A 14,027-nucleotide genomic window follows, 5' to 3' on the forward strand; every position below is an offset into this window, starting at 1 on the left:
TTCTAAGCCAAGATGTGAAATGAGAGTTGAATGCTTATTTAAAATCTCACACATAATATCCTCTCAGATGCTATTCAGACGCTCTGTATGTATGCAACATTCCCATGGATCCACACCTCCATGAATGCTACAGGCCATTCTATCATCTCTTCATTGAGGACCAAATCATGCCCATATGCATTCTCAGAGGAAAACCCCCAGATTTTGATCAGCAACCGAAATCCAGCAGGAAAATTCACAATGTTGTGGATATCATAGTGTGCCATACGGTGTCTCATTTCATGGAAGGAAACGTCCTCCCCAGCACTGTTGGTAAATTGAATTTTCCTCAGAAGTGGATGAAGCTGGAGGGCAGGCACAATTGGAAAGAGGGAGAACATTCAGATTCAAGTTGTGAGTGCACACGCACTGAGAAATCCTTCTTTTCACTCCTCTCTATCCTCAGGGAGTCTATTTGGTTTAGGCTGATGTTTGTCTGAATGAACATCATATCATGGGTTCAAGTGTGGGGAATTCTGCCTCTCTCCTATTAAAATGATAGAGAGCATCTGAATCCAAACAGAAAAATCACAGAATGTGTTCCACAGGGTGGCTGACCATGAATAATTAGTCAGAGGTTTAGGAAAGCTCATCTTAGCTCTTCCATATGAGAACAATGTGGCTTTATATGTGAAATATCTTGATTGTTGTGATGGTTCCACACGGTAGTACATTCATGTGCACTTTTAAAAGTTTAACCCAGGACCGGCGTCACGGCTCACTAGGCTAATCCTCTGCCTTGCGGCGCCAGCACACTGGGTTCTATTCCCGGTCGGGGTGCCAGATTCTGTCCCGGTTGCCCCTCTTCCAGGCCAGCTCTCTGCTGTGGCCCAGGAGTGCAGTGGAGGATGGCCCAAATGCTTGGGCCCTGAACCCCATGGGAGACCAGGAGAAGCACCTGGCTTCTGCCTTCAGATCAGCGTGGTGTGCCGGCTGCAGTGCACTGGCCACGGCAGCCATTGGAGGGAGAACCAACAGCAAAGGAAGACCTTTCTCTCTGTCTCTCTCTCTCACTGTCCACTCTGCCTGTCAAAAAAAAATAAAAATAAAAAATAAAATAAAATAAAAAGTTTAACCCATTCCCCAAAAAAGAATGAAATCCTCTCTTTGGCAAAATAATAGATTCAGCTGGATACCATTATGCATAATGAAATATACCCATTCCATAAAGAAAATATCATATAAGATTTTTGGTGATATGTACTGCATAATATAGAATGGAAGAAAAACCCATAATGTATAAAATAAAACTGGCATCTCAGAAATTGATTTGTTTTTATGGCCCTAGCTTAAATTCCTGTGGTGCAGTGATCTTTCTACATTTCACTTGTGGAACATTATGATTTGTGGGGTATTAAACCTAAAATTTAAAGCAAATTCAAATGATGTTATTGCAAAAATTAAAAGGAAAATGGAAAGGAAGCATGGGAGATTGAGAAAGCAAAGGAAGAAAGGATGGTTATCTTCTTAGAATTCTATCAATGGAATACATGAAATCTGTTCTTTTATAGCAATAATTTTTTTTTAATTTAACAAAATTTTGGCTGACCTTGTGGTGCAGCAGGTGAAGCCACTTTCCACAGTTCCCTGCATCACTGTGAGTACTGGTTCAAATCTCAGCTGCTCTACTGCCAATTCAACTTTCTGCTAATGTGCCTGGGAAAGCAGCAGATGAGGGTCCCAGTGCTTGGGCCCCTGCAGTCACATTGGAGACATCATTGAAGCTCCTGCATCCTGACTTGGCCTGCCCTAGTCCAGGTCTTTGCAGCCATTGGTGAGTGAATCAGCAGATACAAGATCTGTCTCTCTCTCTGATTCTTTCTCACACAGTAACTCTGATTTTCAAATAATTTTTTTAAAGTTTAACAAAATAGAATGAAATATCAGTTGAATTCAATTAAATGAATTATATCCAAGCACAGTTTTTCTTAATACACATTTTCCCAAATCTGCTTGTACATTTCTAGCTGCCCCTGGTAGTTCTAAACTTATAAAGTTGTGATGCTGTGTATATGTAGTTTATTTGTGTAAAATTTTCACCTCGGGGAGAGCAACAGGATGGTGGAATAGGAAGGGAGCACACTGATAGTCTGTGAAGAGACAGTTTAATAAAAGTGGAGATACTGCAGGTTCAAGGAAGAGTAGGGGAAGAAACAGCAGAGGAAACTCTTCTGGAACTAGTGATTCATGGTGGGCCTGCGTGGAGGGCACGGGAGCCCACGGCTCGGGACACCAGTGGCAGAATCAATGCACCAGCACTGGAATGCAAGGTGAGCCGAACCTCAATAGCCTGAGACACTGGCGGGAAAGTGGAAACAGGAGACTAGAGGGAATGAGGCTTGAAACCCTGTGGGGAAAAGTTCACCAGGCTAACTAGAAGAGAGAGGAAAAAAAAAAGTGACCGGTATGGACACGAGTTTCTCTCTCTCCACTCACCTCTCAAAGACGAGCAAGACAAAGAGCAGGTGCCATTTTGGACATATGTCATAAGCGGCTGGACCTCAGGACTGCACCCGCCCCCAGCCAAGCAAAAAAACCTGACTCAGGGAGGGGGTGAAATAACAGGAGATTAGGACCTAGTGAATGTGTGGTGCTAATGAAATGAGACTGTGAAAAAAGAGATGGTGGGGAAGAGAACTCACAGAATTGACATGAGTACTCTCCAGAGACACTACAATTTGGTAACCTTGGCAACCCAGTGGGAGGCTGCAGGAGAATTTGAGCCCACACTTAGGGCAGCACAGATTCCCTGTGTAGCCCTTGGGAAAGAGCTTCTGATCTCGGGCTCCTGTGGGTATATCATTCACCTGCTAACGACCTTCAATTCTGCTCAGCTCTGCAGAATTACTTCCCTTCTGAATCAAAAAAAAAGAAAGAGAGAGAGAGAGAGAGAGAGAGAGAGAGAGAGAGATTTACCATGCCTAACCTGGGAGTGTCACCTTTGGCACACCCTTATCCCTGAGGAACCAAACAGAGCTCTCAGACCACACCCATCTCAAGCCTCTAAGGCTCCATCAAAAGCAAACAGTCCACTTAATACAGTCACAGTATAACAAGAAAAAAACACCACAGTGAGGGAAGAATCCAAAAAATATCTTCACAATGCCAAGCAACAAATGCAGCAACTGAGGAAACAAGAACAAGGAAGACATTATGGAACTCCCAAATGAACAAGACATCCCAAACCAAGATTATGAAGGTGATGAGATAGAAGAAATGCAAGATATGGATTTCAAAAAATTTATGATAGGAAAAATTAGAAGTTTTCAAAAACAAATGCTTGAGCTACAGAAATCCTTACTGGACAGGATAGAAAATCTCATTCAAGAAAATGAAATTTTAAGGAGGAATCAAAATGAAATGCAGAAACTTGTAGAACAGGAAATTTTGATAGTGAGGAGAAATCAAAATGAAATGAAGAACTCAATAAATCAAATGACAAACACATTAGAAAGCCTTAAAAACAATCAGTGAAACAGAAGAGAGAATATCAGACTTAGAAGAAAGAGCACAGGAAAGTTTATAGTCTAACCAAAGAAAAGAAGAGGAAATTAGAAATCTAAAAAATATTGTGGGGAATCTACAGGATACTATTAAAAACCCCAAAATTTGGTTCTAGGAGTTCCTGAAGGCATGGAGAGAGAGAAAGGATTAGAAGGCCTTTTTAGTGAGATACTTGCATAGAACTTTCCGGGTTTGGAGAAGGACAGAGACATCCTAGTACAGGAAGCTCATAGAACCCCCAATAAACATGACCAAAAGAGATCCTCACCACGACAGGTTGTAATCAAACTCACCACAGTGAAACATAAAGAAAAGATCATAAATTGTGCAAGAGAGAAACATCAGATTACTCTGAGGATCTCCAATTAGATTCACAGCAGACTTCTCATCAGAAACCCTACAGGCTAGAGGGAATAGCGAGACATAGCCCAGGTACTAAGAGAGAAAAACTGCCAGCCCAGAATATTATATCCTGCAAAGCTCTCATTTGTGAATGAAGGTGAAATAAAGACCTTTCATAGCAAACAGAAATTGGAAGAATTTGTCGCCACTCGTCCAGCACTGCAAAAGATGCTTAAATATGTGTTACACACAGAAACACAGACATCAATATGAAGAAGGTAAAGGAAGGAAACCTCACAGCAAAAGATCACAGGGAATTCAAAGCTTATGTTAGAAAATATCTTTGGGAAAATGGCAGGGCAAAGTTACTACTTATCAATAGTTACAATGAACGTTAATGGCCTGAACTGTCCAGTTAAAAGACACCGATTGGCTGAATGGTTTAAGGTACAAAACTCATCTATTTGCTGCTTACAAGAAACACTTCTTTCCAACAAAGATGCATGCACACTGAAAGTGAAAGGTTGGAAAAAGATATACCATGCCAACAGAAATGAAAAAAGAGAGGGCATAACCATCTTAATATTAGGCAAAATAAACTTTAACACAAAAACTGTTAAAAGAGACAAGGAGGGACACTATATAATCATTAAGGGATCAATTCAACAGGAAGATATAACGATTATCAATGTATATGCACCTAATTACATGGCACCAGTTTATTTAAAAGATTTGTTAATGGACTTAAATGGAGACTTAGACCCCAATACAATAGTATTGGGGGACATCCATACTCCACTCTCAGAAATAGACAGATCAACAGGACAGAAGATCAACAAGGAGACAGTAGATTTAAATGACACTATATCCCAAATGAATCTAACAGATATCTACAGATTTTTCATCCTACACATAAAGAATTTGCATTCTTCTCAGCAGTACATGGAACCTTCTCTAGGACTGACCACATAGTAGGCCATAAATCAAGTCTCAGCAAATTCAAAAGAATTAGAATCATACCATGCAGCTTCTCAGACCATAAAGGAATGAAGTTGGAAATTGGCAACTCAGGAATCCCTAGAGCATATGCAAACACATGGAGACTGAACAACATGCTCCTGAATTAACAATGGGTCCTAGAAGTAATCAAAAGAGAATTCAAAAAATTTCTGGAAGCAAATGATGATAACAACACAACATACCAAAACTTATGGGACACAGCAAAAGCAGTGTTGAGAAGAAATTTTATATCAATAGGTGCCTACATCAAGAAATTGGAAAGTTACCAAATAGATGAGCTTTCAATGCATCTCAAGGATATAGAAAATCTGCAGCAAACCACACCCAAATCTAGTAGGAGAAGATAAATAATTAAAATCAGAGAAGAAATCAACAGGATTGAATCCAAAAAAACATTACAAAAAATCATCAAAACAAGAAGCTTTTTTTGAAAAAATAACCAAAATTGACACCCCATTGGCCCTACTAACTAAAAAAAGAAAAGACCCAAATCAATAAAATCAGAGATGAAAAAGGATATGTAACAACAAAACGCCACAGAAATAAAAAGAATCATCAGAAATTACTACAAGGACCTGTACGCCAGCAAACAGGAAAATCTATCAGAAATGGATAGATTCCTGGACACTTGCAATCTACCAAAATTGAACCAGGAAGACATAGAAAACCTAAACAGACCCATAACTGAGACAGAAATTGAAACAGTAATAAAGGCCCTCCCAACAAAGAAAAGCCCAGGACCAGATGGATTCACAGCTGTATTCTACCAGACATTTAAAGAAAATCTAATTCCAATTTTTCTCTAACTATTCAGAACAATCAAAAAAGAGGGAATCCTCCCAAATTCTTTCTATGAAGCCAGCATCACCATAATTTCTAAGCCGGAAAAACATGCAGCATTGAAAGAGAATTACAGACCAATATCCCTGATGAACATTGATGCAAAAATCCTCAAAATATTCTGGCCAATAGAATGCAACAACACATTAGAAAGATCATCCACACAGACCAAGTGGGATTTATCCCTGGTATGCAGGGATGGTTCAATGTACGCAAAACAATCAATGTGATACACCACATTAACAGACTGCAAAAGAAAAACCATATGATTATCTCAATTGATGCAGAGAAAGCATTCGATAAAATTCAACACCCTTTCATGATGAAAACTCTAAGCAAATTGGGTACAGAAGGAACATTCCTCAATATAATCCAAGCAATTTATGAAAGACATTCTTCTCAGATCTGGAAAAAATGATGCTGAAATTCATATGGAGACACAGGAGACCTCAAATAGCTAAAGTAATCTTGTGCAACAAAAGCAAAGCCGGAGGCATGGTACTGGTATATAAACAGATGGATAGACCAATGGAACAGAATAGAAACACCAGAAATCAATTCAAACATCCACAGCCAACTCATATTTGATCACGGATCTAAAACCAATCCCTGGAGTAATGACAGTCTATTCAATAAATGGTGTTGGGAAAACTGGATTTCCACATGCAGAAGCATGAAGCAAGACCCCTACTTTCACGTTACACAAAAATCCACTCAACATGGATTAAAGACTTAAATCTATGACCAGGCACCATCAGATTATTAGAGAACATTGGAGAAACCCTGAAAGATATAGGTACCGGCAAAGACTTCTTGGAGAAGACCCCAGAAGCACAGGTAGTCAGAGATGAAATTAACATTTGAGATTGAATCAAATTGAGAAGTTTTGGTACTTCAGAAGAAACAGTCAGGAAAGTGAAGAGGCAACTAACAAAATGGGAAAAAATATTTGCAAACTATGCAACAGATAAAGGGTTGATAACAAGAATCTACAAAGAAATCAAGAAACTCCACAACATCAAAACAAAAAACCCACTTAAGAGATGGGCCAAGGACCTCAATAGACATTTTTCAAAAGAGGAAATCCAAATGGCCAACAGGCACATGAAAAAATGTTCAAGATCACTAGCAATCAGGGAAATGCAAATCAAAACCACAATGAGGTTTCACCTCACCCCAGTTAGAATGGCTCGAATTCAGAAATCTACCAACAATAGAGGCTGGAGAGGATGTGGGGGAAAAGGGACACTAACCCACTGTTGGTGGGAATGCAAACTGGTTAAGCCACTATGGAAGTCAGTCTGGAGATTCCTCAGAAACCTGAATATAACCCTACCATACAACCCAGCCATACCACTCCTTGGAATTTACCCAAAGTAAATTAAATTGGCAAACAAAAAAGCTGTCTGCACCTTAATGCTTATTGCAGCTCAATTCACAATAGCTAAGACCCAAATGCCCATCAACAGTAGACTGGATAAAGAAATTATGGGACATGTACTCTATAGAATACTACACAGCAGTAAAAAAACAATGAAACCCAGTCATTTGCAACAAAACGGAGGAATCTGGAAAACATCATGCTGAGTGAAATAAGCCAGTCTGAGAGGGACAAATATCATATGTTCTCCCTGATCAGCGACAACTGACTGAGAACAAAAGGGGAAACCTGTTGAAGTGAAATGGACACTATGAGAAACAGTGACTTGATCAGCCCTTGTCCTGACTGTTGATGTACAATGTAATACTTTATCCATTTTAGTATTTTTTTGTTCTAGTACTATTGGTTGAACTCTTAATTAACACACAATTATTCTTAGGTGTTTAAATTTTAACTGAAAAGTGATCCCTGTTAAATATAACAGTGGCAATAAGAGAGGAAGGAGATGTACAATTTGGGACATGCTCAATCAGACTTTTCCCAAATGCTGGAATTAGAAACATGCCAGGGGATTCCAATACAATCCCATCAAGGTGGCATGTACCAATGCCACCTCACTAGTCCAAGTGATCAATTTCAGCTCACAATTGATCACACTGATAGGTCTAAGAGTTAAGGGATCACACAAACAAGACTAGTGCTGCTAATACTAACTGATAGAATCAAAAAGGGAGAGAACGATCCATCATAAGAAGAGGGATACACAGCAGACTCATAGAATGGCTGATGTCCTAAACAGCACTCTGGCCTCAGAATCAGCCCTTAAGGCATTTGGAGCTGGCTGAAGAGCCCATGAGAGTATTTTAGGCATGGAAAGCCAAGACACCCTGGAAAAAAAAAAGACCTGAATGAATGATCTCTTTGAGTGATATCCCAGTGGAAAGAATGGGGCCATCAGAGAAGGAGGTACCTTTCTCTGAAGGGAGGAGAGAACTTCCACTTTGACTATGACCCTGTCTGAATAAGATCGAAGTCAGCAAACTCAAAAGGCTTCCATAGCCTTGGCAATTCATGACTAAGCCTAGGGAGATTACTGATGCCATAAACACGAGTGTCAAATTGTTAAGTCAACAACAGGAGTCACTGTGTACTTACTTCTCATGTGGGATCTGTCCTTAGTGTGTTGTCCAATGTGAAGTAATGCTATAACTAGTACTGAAACAGTATTTTACACTTTGTGTTTCTGTGTGGGTGCAAACTGATGAAATCTTTACTTAATATATACTAAATTGATCTTCTGTATATAAAGATGATTGAAAATGAATCTTGATGTGAATGGAATTAGATAGGGAGCAGGAGATAGGAGGGGTGTGAGTGGGAGGGAAGTTATGGGGGGAAAGCCATTGTAATCCATAAACTGTACTTTGGAAATTTACATTTACTAAATAAAAGTTAAAAAAAGAAAATAAAAAAAATTTCAGCTCAGTAAAGTTTAACAATAATTTCCCATGGCTTTTATTTCTTTCTCTGCACTGATATGCTGGGATGGGTCAAATTTGCAAATAAATCAATGTGATACACCACATTTTCAAACTGCAGAAGAAAAACCATATGATTATCTCAATAGATGCAGAGAAAGCATTTGATAAAATACAACACCCTTTCATGATGAAAACTCTAAGCAAAATGGCTATGGAAGGAACATTCCTCAATACAATCAAAGCAATTTATGAAAAACCCATGGCCAACATCCTATTGAATGGGGAAAAGTTGGAAACATTTCCACTGAGATCTGGTACCAGACAGGGATGCCCACTCTCACCACTGCTATTCAATATAGTACTCAAAGTTTCAGCCAAAGCCATTAGGCAAGAAAAAGAAATTAAAGGGATACAAATTGGGAAGGAAGAACTCAAACTATCCCTCTTTGCAGATGATATGATTCTTTATTTAGGGGATCCAAAGAACTCTACTAAGAGACTCTTGGAACTCATAGAAGAGTTTGGCAAAGTAGCAGGATTGAAATCAATGTACAAAAATCAACAACCTTTGTATACACAGGCAATGCCACAGCTGAGAAAGAACTTCTAAGATAAATCCTATTCACAAGAGCTACAAAAACAATCAAAAACCTTGGAATAAACTCAACCAAGGATGTCAAAGATCTTTATGATGAGAATACAAAACCTTAAAGAAAGAAATAGAAGAGGATACCAAAAAATATAATAATATTCCATGTACATAGATTGGAATAATCAATATCATCAAAATGTCCATTCTCCCAAAAGCAATTTATACATTCAATGCAATACCAAACAAAATACCGAAGACATTCTTCTCAGATCTGGAAAATTTGATGCTGAAATTCTTATGGAATCACAGGAGAACTTGAATAGCTAAAGCAATCTTGCACAACAAAAACAAAGCCAGAGGCATCACAATACCAGATTTCATGACATACTACAGGGCAGTTGTTATCAAAACAGCATGATACTGGGACAGAAACAGATGGATAGACCAATGGAACAGAATAGAAACACCAGAAATCAATCCAAACATCTACAGCCAACTTATATTTGATCAAGGATCTAAAACCAATTCCTGGAGCAAGGACAGTCTATTCAATAAATGGTGCTGGGAAAACTGGATTTCCATATACAGCGGCATGAAGCAAGACACCTACCTTACACCTTACACCTTACACAAAAATCCACTCAACATGGATTAAAGATCTGAATCTATGACCCAACACCATCAAATCATTAGAGAACATCAGAAAAACCCTGCAAGATATAGGCACAAGGAAAAATTTCTTGGAAAAATATTAGAGGCACAGGCAGTCAAAGCCAGAATTAATAGTTGTGATTACATCAAATTGAGAAGTCTCTGTACTGCAAAAGAAACAGGAAAGTGAAGAGGCAACAACAGAATGGGAACAATATTTGCAAATTATGCAACTGATAAAGTATTAATAACCAGAATCTACAAAGAGATTAAAAAAAAACCTCCACAACAACAAAACAAACATCCCACTTAAGAGAAGGACCAAGGACCTCAATAGACATTTTTCAAAAGAAGAAATCCAAATGGTCAACAGACACATGAAAATATGTTCAGGATCACTAGCAATCAGGGAAATGCAAATCAAAACCACAATGAGGTTTCACCTCACCTCGGTTAGAATGGCTCACATACAGAAATCAACTAACAACAGATGCTGGTTAGGATGTGGGGAAAAAGGCACACTAACCAACTGTTAGTGGGAATGCAAACTGGGAAACTCACTATGAAACACAATTTGGAGAATCCTCAGAAACCTGAATACAGCCCTACCATATGACCCAGCTATCGCACTTTTTGGAATTTACCCAAAGGAAATTAAATTGGCAAATAAAAGAGATGTCTGCACCTCAATGTTTTTTGCAGCTCAAATCACAATAGCTAAAACCTGGAATCAACCTAAATGCCCATCAACAGGAGACTGGATAAGGAAATTATGGGATATGTACTCCATAGAATACTATACAGCAGTAAAAAAAGAAATGAAATCTGGTTATTTGCAACAGAATGGAGGAATCTGGAAAACATCATACTGAGTGAAATAAGCCAGACCCAAAGGGACAAATATCATATGTTCTCCCTGATCAGTGACAACTAACTGAGCACCTAAAAGGAAACCTGTTGAAGTGAAATAGACACTATGAGGAACAATGACTTGATCAGCCCTTGTCCTGAAAGTCAAAGAACAACTTACTATTTTATTTATTTTAGAATTTTTTTCTACTTAATACCATTGGTTGAACGCTTTAATTAACACAAAATTGTTCTTAGGCATTTAAATTTAATTGAAAAGTGATCCCTGTTAAATATAAGTGTGGGAATAAGAGAAGGAGGAGATGTACAGTGTGGCACATGCTCACATGGACTTACCCCTAATGGTAGAGCTAGAAACATGCCAGGGGATTCCAATTCGATCCCATCAAGGTGACATGTACTAATGCCATCTCACTAGTCAAAGTGATCAGTTTCGGTTCACAATTAATCATAATGATAGGTTTAAGTGTCAAAGGGATCAGATAAACAAGAGTAGTGTCTGCTCATAATAACTGATAGAATTAAAAAGGAGAGAATGATCCAACATGGTAAGTGGGATACATAGCAGACTCATAGAATGGCAAATGTCCTAAATAGAACTCTGGCCTCAGAATTGGCACTTAAGGCATTCTGATCTGGCTAAAAAGCCCATGAGTGTATTTCAGGCATGGAAAGCCAAGATACTGTGCCAAAAAAAAGACCTAAATGAAAGATCTCTTTGAGTGAGATCACAGTGGAAAGAATGGGGCCATCAAAGAAGGAGGTACCTTTCTCTGAAGGGAGGAGAGAACTTCCACTTTGATTATGGCCTTGTCTAAATAAGATTGGAATCTGTGAACTCAAGAGGCTTCCATATTCTTGCAGCTCATGAGAAGAGCCTTGGGTGATTACTAACGTCATAAATAAGAGTGTCAATTGTTAAATCAACAACGGGAGTCACTGTGCGTTTACTCCCCATGTAAGATCTCTGTCCTTCACTATGAGAAACAGTGATTTGATCAGCTCTTGTCCTGACTGTTGATGTACAATGTAATACTTTATCCATTTTAGTATTTTTTTGTTCTAGTACTATTGGTTGAACTCTGTAATTAACACACAATTATTCTTATGTGTTTAAATTTTAACTGAAAACTGATCCCTGTTAAATATAACAGTGGGAATAAGAGAGGGAGGAGATGTACAATTTGGGACATGCTCAATCGGACTTTCCCCAAATGGTGGAGTTATAATCGTGCCAGAGGATTCCAATACAATCCCATCAAGGTGGCATGTACCAATGCCACCTCACTAGTCCATGTGATCAATTTCAGTTCACAATTGATCACACTGATAGGTCTAAGAGTTAAGGGATCACACAAACAAGACTAGTGTCTGCTAATACTAACTGATAGAATCAAAAAGGGAGAGAACAATCCATCATGGGAAGAGGGATACACAGCAGACTCATAGAATGGCTGATGTCCTAAACAGCACTCTGGCCTCAGAATCAGCCCTTAAGGCAGTCAGATCTGGCTGAAGAGCCCATGAGAGTATTTTAGGCATGGAAAGTCAAGACACCCTGGAAAAAAAAGACCTGAATGAATGATCTCTTTGAGTGATATCCCAGTGGAAAGAATGGGGCCATCAGAGAAGGAGGTACCTTTCTCTGAAGGGAGGAGAGAACTTCCACTTTGACTATGACCCTGTCTGAATAAGATCGAAGTCAGCAAACTCAAAAGGCTTCCATAGCCTTGGCAATTCATGACTAAGCCTAGGGAGATTACTGATGCCATAAACACGAGTGTCAAATTGTTAAGTCAACAACAGGAGTCACTGTGTACTTACTTCTCATGTGGGATCTGTCCTTAGTGTGTTGTCCAATGTGAAGTAATGCTATAACTAGTACTGAAACAGTATTTTACACTTTGTGTTTCTGTGTGGGTGCAAACCGATGAAATCTTTACTTTATACTAAATCGATCTTCTGTATATAAAGATAATTGAAAATGAATCATGATGTTAATGGTATGGGATAGGGAGCGGGAGATGGGAGGGGTGTGATTGGGAGGGAAATTATGGGGGGGGGAAGCCATTGTATTCCACTAACTGTACTTTGGAAATATGTATTTAATAAATAAAAAATAAATTTAAAAATTTTTTAAAAATTATAAAAAATCTTTGTCCTTAATGTTTTTGTTAAACAAATTAATGGTAAAACTAGTATTCACATAGTACTTTATACTTTGTGTGTCTATGTAGGTGCAATCTGTTGAAATCTCTGCTTAATATATACTAAGTTGATCTTCTGTATATGAAGATAATTGAAATTGAATCTCAATGTAGAATTGGGGGGGTGCTGTGGCACAGAGGTTTAACGCCCTGGCCTGAAGCACCGGCATCCCATATGGGCACCTGTTCAAGACCCAGCTGCCTCACTTCCGATCCAGCTCTCTGCTATGGACTGGGAAAGCAGTAGAAGATTGCCCAAGTCCATGGGCTCCTGCACCCATGTGCGAGACGTGGAGGATGCTCCTGGCTCCTGGCTTCGGATCGGCATAGCTCTGGCCATTGCAGCCATTGGAGAGTGAACCATCGGATGCAAGACCTCTCTCTCTCTCTTTCTCTCTTTCTCTCTTTCTCCCTCTCTCCTCTCTCTCTCTCCTCTCTCTGTGTAACTCTGACTCTCAAATAAATAAATAAATCTTTCAAAAAAATGAAGAATGGGATGGGAAAAGGAGTAGGAGATGGACGGTTTGCAGGTGGGAGGGTGGTTAAGGGGGGGGAACTGCTATAATCCAAAAGTTGTACTTTTGAAATTTACATTTATTAAATAAAAGTTTTCCAGGAAAAAAAGCTAATGAATAGAGATGGAAGTGGTACAGAAAGAGATGGCAACCCAAAGCATATATATAAATACCAAATGTGTTCCTTTATATATTCTAAAATGTTAGGTATATACAATCAGAATAATTATCATATTATGGTACACTAAAATTCAAGAGATTATGATTGACACATTCATCCTTGTAGAGACTATACATATTTGCCTTTGTCCCTTTTATTCCATTCAAATTTCAACTGCCTCTTTATGGAGGATCTTAGCCAATGGCCATTATTTCATATTGTGTTTTCATAGTGGGACAATCCTAGGGAATTTTTCAAGTGTTTTCCATAACAACAGAGGTTGAATTCCTAATGCATAGTTAGTTCCTAAGTAGTGGAACCCTCACACCCCAAATTCGGAATCCTAGAAATGGATTAAACATGAACCATGTCCATGTGACTATATGTGTTCATGTGAACAATGTGATACCATTCATTTCTCTGTT

The 14,027-nt window shown here is 38.8% G+C and overlaps 1 protein-coding gene across 1 annotated transcript in view; it reads left to right on the forward strand.

The window, feature by feature from the left end:
• LOC100351314 (vomeronasal type-2 receptor 116-like) overlaps positions 1-14,027 on the forward strand; it is an 82,735-nt gene that overhangs the window by 51,243 nt on the left and 17,465 nt on the right. The gene's annotated exons all lie outside the window — the stretch shown is intronic.

This window comes from Oryctolagus cuniculus, chromosome 16 (assembly GCF_051225735.1).
Source record: "Oryctolagus cuniculus isolate XC-2025 breed Fujian yellow rabbit chromosome 16, ASM5122573v1, whole genome shotgun sequence".
Classification (NCBI taxonomy): Eukaryota; Metazoa; Chordata; class Mammalia; order Lagomorpha; family Leporidae; genus Oryctolagus; species Oryctolagus cuniculus.